The sequence below is a fragment of the Panthera uncia genome, chromosome F2 (genome assembly GCF_023721935.1).
Source record: "Panthera uncia isolate 11264 chromosome F2, Puncia_PCG_1.0, whole genome shotgun sequence".
Classification (NCBI taxonomy): domain Eukaryota; kingdom Metazoa; phylum Chordata; class Mammalia; order Carnivora; family Felidae; genus Panthera; species Panthera uncia.
In genome coordinates this window covers 42241126-42250630 of record NC_064812.1, presented here as the reverse complement: position 1 = coordinate 42250630, position 9505 = coordinate 42241126, and the positions used below count along the sequence as shown (strand labels likewise).

General features: G+C 43.1%; 1 long non-coding RNA gene across 1 annotated transcript; it reads left to right on the top strand.

The window, feature by feature from the left end:
• The first annotated feature begins 830 nt into the window (after positions 1-830).
• LOC125924543 (uncharacterized) lies at positions 831-8424 on the top strand. Its single transcript, XR_007458458.1, has 2 exons — positions 831-2902; positions 7786-8424. It is a non-coding gene; the product is annotated as an uncharacterized LOC125924543 (long non-coding RNA).
• Positions 8425-9505: the final 1081 nt, after the last annotated feature.

Sequence of the window (9505 nt, the reverse complement as noted above, 5' to 3'; positions counted from 1 at the left end):
CTTTCTTTCTAAATTTACTAATCTATTTAAGGCCTGTCAGATTGTTTCAGTGTCAGTAGAGATTATCTCTAAGAGCCATGTTAGCTCCAGGATTCTATGATGTCACAAATTCTGCCATGTTGGATTCTCAGAACGGTTCTTCGGAAAGGTGCAGATGACTCTGAGCAGAACTCTGATTCCTCTAATTTCAGGTACAGGCTCCCGCATATCTAAGAATAAACACCCTCTAAGACAGACTGAATGACTTCTTCCAAGAAAGGAAGGAAGGAAATAAACATTTATTAAATTTGGGGATTTTTGCCAGGAAATAGGCTAAGAATCCTTCCTTATGTTATCAAGCCTAAATCCGGCAAGCCAATCTATCAAGGTGAAATTCTACCTGAAAGCGGTTTAAGAAAAATTTCATCTTCATCAGTGCTACCTGTGTGTGGCAGAATAACAGTGCCAAAGGTGGGTAGATTCCACTCACCTGTGCATCAAAATACTTAACTGGCTTGAGATGTGATGTGCAAAGAACTGAGAAAATTCTAAGAAAGAGCTAGGTAAACGGAAGAGAACATTTTGGTGCGGTGGTGAGACATCCAGAGGCAAACCGTCGAGACTAAGACATCTAGCCATAACGGGGGTGGAAGGGTATGTGCCCATGAGCTTTGTGGGGACACCAGAAAGGTGGATAAAACCAGGAGATAGGACACCAGACCTTACATTCAAGAAGCATCCAGAAGAAGTGGCTGCAGTTTTCCTATCAGGAGCCTGAACCTCTTTAATATGAATAAGAAATAATGGCATTGATAGTTTCCTTTCTGAACATTGAGGACAAGTAGGAAATTACATTGTGTGCAATGCAAAGGTTAGGCATACATAATTCAGGCCTAAAATTAATCCTGAAGCCAAAAAGCTACAGGGAAGTGGAACAAAAGGAATCGGAGCCTCTGGGACACCAAAGAGGGCTCTTGGAGAGGAGAGGGCAGTTGCCTGAAATAGTCAACAGATGGAGCTGGGGGGCTGCGAACCCCTCCGATTTCAGCGGGCAGCGGGGGACTTTTGCGCAGGGAGCTGGGCTTCCCGCTGGCGGCGGGAGTCAGTGCTTCAGGCGCACGCTGATCAAAGATACGCGCCCGCCACACGCAGTCCTGGGATCGCGGTCAGAGAAATACGATTCCAGCCTGAGGAAAGCGTGAGCCGCTGACGGCACAGTGAAGTGTGCAGGTCCTGCGGAGGCTCTGACGCAGCCCGAGGACCAAGCCAGCCCTTTCTGTACCTCTAGTCCTTGAGGATCTGGGTCACGGAGAACCAGAGGCGGGACCTCGAGAGGTACTGGCTTTGGAACCCACAGGAAATCTCTTCCTTCTATTTTATTTATTTACTTATATGCCTCTTATTTATAAATGATCTCATCCGGCCAGAATCGGCACTTTCTCTAACAAAGAAAATTTTTTTTGTCCATAAATGGAAATAAAAATCAGCTAGGAATATCCCCATTGCTGTGCCTGACATAACTGGAGCGAACGAGGGCCTTGGAGGGCCGCCTAAAATTGGTGGTAGGGCTATAGCTCCTGGGGAGGGGAACCGCCGCTCTTCCCTTATGAGGAGGCAGGGCTGAAGCTCCAAGAAAATGAGAACCAGCTCTGCCTGGTTTGACTCATCATTTTGTCCACCGGCCACAGTGCCCGGCGCGCAGTAGGTGCTGAATACTTTACCGTTCATTGGATGAACGAACAAATGAATGACTTAAAGCCATTGTGGTCTTGGAAGCAAGATAAGAAGACTTTGAGCCTCACGGATCTATATTTAAATTCTGGCTCCTAAATCCTGTCAGTGACAATGTACTGGGCAAGTTATTTGACCTCCTCTGGCCACTAGTTCTTCAACAATAATGTGCCATATTCGTTGCTATATTCTCAGTGCCTGGAAAGTAATAGATGCTCAATAAATACTCTGTGTAAATGGGACATTTTGCATCAGCTTTCTTGTTTGTAAAAGAGGTACCAAGACATCTACCCAGGAGAATTAACTGTTAAGAAGATCAAACGTGATAATATATTTAAAGTTCCTGGCTCACAAAAAGTGTTGAACAAATATATGGTGACTATTATTTTTGTTGGCCGACATCCCCACTGCCCTCTGTTCCAGTAATCCAGGTAGTTCTCAGATGTGAAGCTGGGACCCAACGCTATGGACTTCTCCCAGGAAGTAGCTGTCTGTGCTATGCCTTCTCTCTCCTACTCACCTTCTAAGCATCTGAGCTTGCACTCAGTTATTCAAGCGATGTCCTGACTGGGGAGGCTGTGATCAGAGAACATTATCCACTTTAGCTCAGGCTGAAATTCCAGCTGACAACAGAAACAAAGGCAGTCTCAGTGCTCAGTCAGTAAGAAGGCAAATTACTTCCTGGGAGTCAGGCCTCTTTCCAACCATAGCCCGTACGAGGCCCACAAAAAGAACATGGCAGTCTAAGCTCATCCCTCTGAAAGATGCAACAGACCAAACTCCAGGTTTCAGAGGGCTTCCTGGTTTGCAAGATTCTCCCCGAAGCTAATCCTGGCATTGGCTTCCTTGAATTTTCCTTTGGGAAAGATACCAATGGGAATTTCCACCTCAGGATTGGACAATCGTGACTTCAGATCTACAGAGGAAGTTTCAAGGGAAATCTAAATTTCAGGACTATCTGGAAGCTCCCAAGAAGCAGACATCTGTAACTCTAGAGCTTTGTAAGATGAGCCAGGACAATTTTCTTTCCAGAGTGCTTAAAGGCAGCCTTGCCTGGAGAATTTCTAAAGAGTCATTCGATTTCATGTTTCAGTAAGATGATGACACAGAGAAAACCCAACAGCAACGCAATTACTTGAAGATCGTTCTTCTGTTTAGGGGGAATGGATTGGAAACATCTTTTAAGGAAGAGGTAATGATGATAACACTGCATTTGTGTAGCGTTTTGACATTTCTTATCAATTTTGAATTTATATTGCCTGCTTTGATCTTTAAAACAATTCTGTAAATTAGGTAGACCAGGTACTTCTAGTCCCACAATACAGATGGGAAAACTGACATTTAGAAAGTCTAGTGGATTATCCAGACTTGCATTTAATTAGAGGCAGACCTGAAATATGCTTCTGCCTACAATGCTTTTCAATGGACCACCCAGCCTCCCAGCTGGGTTTGGACTAAGTGGAAGAAGAAAAAACCAGTATGATAGCAACTTCCCATAACAGGAACAAATAGATTATTGTAGTTCAAATCGTCCTTATTAGGAAATGCTCCTTCCTAATGTTTTCCAAAAAACTAAAAAATTATATCCCATAGAAGTTAAACCTGAATCACTTTCCTTTCAACTTCCAATAATTAGTTTCAAATATGTGACCACTATTTCCCATGAATTTGTCTTCTGAAATACATATGAAGGAATGCCACTTTAGGAGAACAGTTTTCTCTAAAAAACATATGAAAAGTTGTCTTCTATAATTTGAAACAATTGGGCCCATGATTGACTCTTGGAATGGTTGAGGGGCCCTTCCTTTCCAAAATATGTTTCCTAAATTCCATACATGTATACTTGGCTGTAAGCTTTGACACATGTGGGATGAATTTAGCTTTAATTGACTTGATTATTTGAATGAATTATCAGCTGGGTAATTTGCAAAGTCAAGTTATAATCACATACTTTTACTCAGAAATAATAACTCTCACAAAGTCACCTTCCTCACTTTTGTTTCTCAAGAGACTTTTTAAAGAAGTTGACAGTAGGAGAACTCCTTCTGTTGGATTAATCGCGTTTGTATATATGGAAGGCTTATGGGCTTTGATGCTAAATGTCACTAGTTAGACCTAATTTTGATGGTAAATGTCACTAGTTCTTTCATTCATTCATTCATTCATCTAAAAAATCATTCTACCTTATATGCCAACTATTGCTATCGGGGCATACATGATGGTAAGTTAAACTTGCGGTTCTCGCCCTTGTGGAACTTACAGTCTCGTGGCTTTATTTGCTGTGTGTCCTTAGGCAAGTTACAGTACTTCTCTGAGCTCCACTTCAAACTGTAAATTATATGATAATGGATACTAAAATACTGAAATGAGTGAAGATATCTTCTTCACAAGACGGTGGTGAAAAATAATTTAAATAGCATAAAGCACCTGATTCTTGGCCAGTGGTCAAGTAAATACTGGTGTTTGCCCAATTTAATTAAATCAAGGCCAGCAGCAGAGGCAGTAGAATCCCTGATGGCCTCTGTCTGGATAAAATGCCTGGAATGTGGGTTTTACCCTCAAAATTCTACTCACTGAAACAGCTCTCTCGGGGACCTCCCATAACTGGTGATCTCAGCTGGCCTTTTTCACGCAAGATCCTCTCCCAGCTCTTGGCAGAGCACTTATGTCAGTGGTCTTGACCTCCTGCAAGAGCCCCTCTGTCCTGGCTTTCCTGGTTCCACCCGCTCTCTCTGAGTGTTCTTTCTTTCTTCCTGCATTCCAGCTCAGTGCCCACCTCGCCCTTCTCCTCTTCCTGTTCATGAGGACCATTTCAGTGCACATGTCACCCACATCCTCTTCACCGGCCGTGACCTTTCTTCTTGCTCCGGTCCCATGGGTCCGACATCCAGCTGGCCTGCAGCTGAACAATTTCCAGAATTGATTCTGTCATCTTCTCAGAGGGGACTCCTCACCTCACCTTTCTATTTCTATTCATGATGCCACTTACATTCCCAGCCATGCCAACTGGAAAACTGGGAATCTTTGTGGGCCTTCCCTGTCCCTCAGTTTTCACATTCAAGCAATGATCAAATGCTGTCGATTTGACCACGTCTCCTGAATCTGCTGTCCTTGTCTTTCCCGTCACCCTTGTGCAGGCTCATACCTCTTACGCAGACTATAGCAACAGCCTCTACGTGGGCCCCTGCTCTGTCTCTCTCCACCCCTTCTCACTTCTTGCTACCAGGCTCACCTCGGTTCCTAAAACGCACCGCTGATCACTTTGCCTCCTTGCTCAAAACCCATCAGTCTCTCCCCAGAGCATACAAAGTAATGTCCTAATGCCTCAGTCTGGCACCTTGGCAACTCTTCAGAATCTGATTTCAGCTGACATTTGTCTTATTTCTTTGGGGACCTCTAACCTCCTCCCCACACTCCTGTAATTTACAGTCCAGTGAGGGAGGTCAACACTACTCGATCGTCACAGGAGTGCACCTATGAATCATGATGGGGGCTCTGAATGGCAAAAGAGGGTACCATCAGATCCTAAAACTGAGAGCCCGGTTTGGCACATTCAAGGAGCTGATAAAAGGTTGGAGAGACGTGAACAGAGCAGGGAGTGCGCGGGACATGACTGGGAGGAGGCAAAGCTGTCCACTCGGGGCTTTAGGGAGGCCCTCGGGTCAATTTTGTTCTTTATCCTAAGAGCAATGGAAAGCCATTGGATGGTTTTAAATGTGGGGAGGATCAAGCTTGTATTTTTAAAAGCCGATCTTGTGGCCTGTAAGCTCCTTGAGAAGGAGGACCTTGCCTTTAGCTCCTGGTAGCCCCTGGAGGGCCGGGAACAGGGTCTTCTAAGACAAGCGCACCACAAGGAGCTGCTAAACGACTCCCTGGGAAGAGGAGGAAGGAAGGAGGGGACATGAAAGAAGAAGATATTGGGATAGCCAGCTAAATTGACCAGAAAGAGGTGAAAGCCATTTGGTATTCAAGTTGCAGGTGTAAAATAGCGAGCTACTTTTACGCAAACGTTGTTAGTGTGGGCCGTCATTTCACTGCTGCACCACAGGTTGGCAGAAACCCTGCTGGAATCTGGTCTTGGAATTGCCTTCAGAGGGGTTTATCCATTACATGTCACAAATCTCATTGCTTTACTGGTCAAACTTGGTACACACTCTATGTTTTCATGCCCCTCCCTCTTGCCTATATGTTCTTTTTATACTCCTCTTTATATAGTTTTCTTGGATTATAAATTATATGCCTCTTCATATTGTTTAACTTGGATTATAAACTTCTAGAAGACAGAGACCAGATCTTTGAAATAAACTCTAATAAGGAAGGCAGCTATTCGGGAGCTGGATGCCCTACAGGGCTTCTCCTGTTAACTGCGAAGGTGAAGGGTGTGAGTGGGGAGGGCATGAGGGGTTGATGAGTTGAACGGGGGACCAGGCACAGGGCAGGGGAGCTTCCTTCAAAATATATACTAATGTGGGAGGGAGACACCTGGGTGGCTCAGTCGGTCAAGCATCTGACTTCGGCTCAGGTCATGATCTCACGGTTCGTGACTTCAAGCCCCACATCAGGCTCTCTGCTGTCTCGTGGAGCCCCCTTCAGATCATCTGTCTCCCTTTCTCTGCCCCTCCCTGCCTTGAGTGCCCATGCTCTCTCTCTCTACCTCAAAAATAAACATTGGAGCACCTGGGTGGCTCAGTCAGTTGAACGTCCGACTTCAGCTCGGTCATGATCTCGTGGTCCGTGAGTTCGAGCCCCGCATCAGGCTCTGTGCTGACAGCTCAGAGCCTGGAGCTTGCTTCACATTCTGGGTCTCTCTCTCTCTCTCTCTCTGCCCCTCCCCCTCTCATGCTCTGTCTGTTTGTCTCCCTCTCTCAAAAATAAGTAAACATTAAAAAAATAATAAATAAATGAACATTTAGAAAAATATATATATATATTAATGTGGAAAAATAGCTTTCATGAGTAGAATGTTGAGTAGTGGTTCAAGCGTGGACTCTGGAATCAGAATGCCTGCATTTAAATGCAGACCCTATTACTTACTAGCTGAGGGGCCTTGGGCAAGTGATTTAAACTCTGTGCCTTGGTTTTTTCATCTGTAAAATGGGCTGATAATACTACCTATCTCATAGGCACTTAAATATTAGATAGTACTTAAAGATTAAGTATGGAAGGTGCCCAGAACAGGCCTGGCCCAAGGGGAACATTCAGTACTTCTCAGCTGGTTTTTCTATTACTGTTGATAAGCAAGAAGGTGCCCGTGTTTGTGCTTCATCCAATTTTAAGATCCTTTTCTGAAAGATTTGAAATTGCAGTCATGAAGTTTGATGCACATTTTTCATTTATTCTTCTACAGACTTTATTTTGATGGTCCACAGAAACGTAATTAGCATTGTGCAAATATTTTGGTTAGGACTAAAAGCTGCCTGCAACATTTAGCACAAAGAACAAAACCTGAGTCATCACATTTTGAAAGCTGAATGTGAGAGCTCTGTGGTAACTCCTCTAACAAATGAGAGATTTTGAATAAACAGTAATTATGCAGCAAAAAATTAAGTAACAGCTGTGGGGAGTATGGAAGCAGACAGAGGCTGGAGGTTTGTGTAAGTGAAGGATGTAACCTGGTGAAATAATTTACTATCTGGAACAACTGAAATGCCAACTCTATACCTATCACTTGAGTGGGAAATTTAAGGGACGAAAATACTTCCATTTCATCTTGGAACATTTATTGCCACAATGTTTACTTTTCAAAAGTAGGTGTGATGTTAGCCAGCTGTGGTTTACTGGTATAATGCACAGTGATGGTAAAACACATGTATATTTATTTGATATGGTCAGAATTTCCAGTCATTTCCTAGCCTGAGTATGGCAGCAAGTTTCCATTTCTTCATTGTTTTTATTTAACAGCAATTTTTGAAAGGATTTCAGCACTTCAAGTAAATGAGGAAAGAACAAAGAGCTCAAGAGGGGGAGAGAGAAGAGAGACAAAGAGAGTAGGCAAATGGTAAGAGATGAGAAAAACAGAGTTGAGGCCAAGAAGTGTAAAAATTAAGCAAAAATCTTGCGTCTATCTCTCTACAGTGAGTTTTGGCTGAAATCTCTCTGTATTAAAAACTTGCCCAGCAAGGCATCAAGATGGCCTCCGGCCGGAGACTGAATCATCTTTGCATGACATCTACATGCCCTACTTGTGCGAGTCCTCAGGGAACAGGGCAGAACTTCCATTCCAGATCCAAGAGGATGGTGTGGCAACCTTTCCCATCCATGTGCCTAAGGATCCTGACGTGGAAAGAGATGATACCACCTTCCCCCGCACAGCTCATTCTAGTTATTCATACTCCTAGAACTGGGAAGCTCATAATCTACTCCTGTCTAACTGCTGTTTGTAGAAATACATTTGTCAGAGCCTACCAGAGCCATAGACAGTGTGAAGAACAAAGAGGGTGTCCAGTGGGGGAGAGTCCTAGAAATCCCCCAAATGAGGAGATTGTAAGTAGGTTTGTTTCATGACTCCTTTTCTATAGGAACCTGCCCCACGTATGCATCCCTAGTATTGGACAACTCCAAAGAAAATGTCCCCTCACCCCTCACTCATCTACCAAGAATTCAAACAGGAAATGATGGAAGATCCTTCCACACTGTCCCAGTTCGTACTCAACTATTGTTTTTTTATTATCTGGCTTGACAAATTAAAAAAAAAAAAGTGTACAGATAAATGAATGAATGAATAAGTAGTTTTCATTTCCCCTCCAGCTTAAGTTGCAGTAGAATCGAATGGCGAGATGTATGTCTGTGGAGTGTAGGGCTGTGACACTGCATTTCTTCTGAGATAAGCCATATGATAGTGTTTTGTTTTTTTGCACCATTTTGGAGATGGATAAAAACAATGCTAAAATTTCCAGAAGAGTTAGAAACAGAATGTCCATGCTCAGCCCTTTGCTCTATTTTATAAATCAACCCCAGGGTTGAAATTTTGACTGAAATTGCCTTATTCACAGAGAAGAATCTCCATGCCTATTTGGCATAAGAGATAAAGAAGAAGAAAAAAGAACTACATTATTCTCTATCTTGGTTCAATTTTCCCAGTTCAAAGCCAGAGACTGGTAGCTCAGGTAGAAGGGGTATGTGGGGCCAAACTTGTACCTCCTGAACACTCAACACATTAACTGAAGGGTGTTTGCACTGAGCTGTCATTAGGTCAAGCAGGAACCGTTACCACAGACCAGGCTGGGAGGAAGGGTGGGTTTGATTTATTCGCTGTTTACAGAGCAAAAACAAGCTGAGCAAAACTAAGGCAGACTTATGGGTTCTTGGCCAGCCAGGATCATGTGCCTGTCATATTTACTCATCTCATATTCCTGAGATTGCACTAAAGTTTACACAGTACAGAGTGTTTTAAATGTTTTCCCTGAAGTAATAAGCTGTAGACATTCTTAGCTACCAGTGTATTTAGATAGCAGACTTCAAATGTAAGTACAAGAGAAACATCAGGCAATTGGTTTTTCAATGAGAAGAAAATTGTGATTAGCAACAGATAAAATCGTGCCTGTTGTTCTTTAAAAAATTTCTTTCTTTGGTATTCTACAGTTTCACTAAAATGTGTGAGGGTGGGTTTAATGTTATTTATAGTGTTTGCAAATGGTTGTGTTTCTTGAATCTACAGATTTGTATCTTTCATCAATTTTGTAAAATTCTCTACCATTATCTATTCAAATATTCCCTTTCCTCCATTTTCTCAATGTTTTCTTTCTGTGACTCCGATTAGGTTTGTGTGAGGCATCTCCTTTTGTCCTTCATGTCT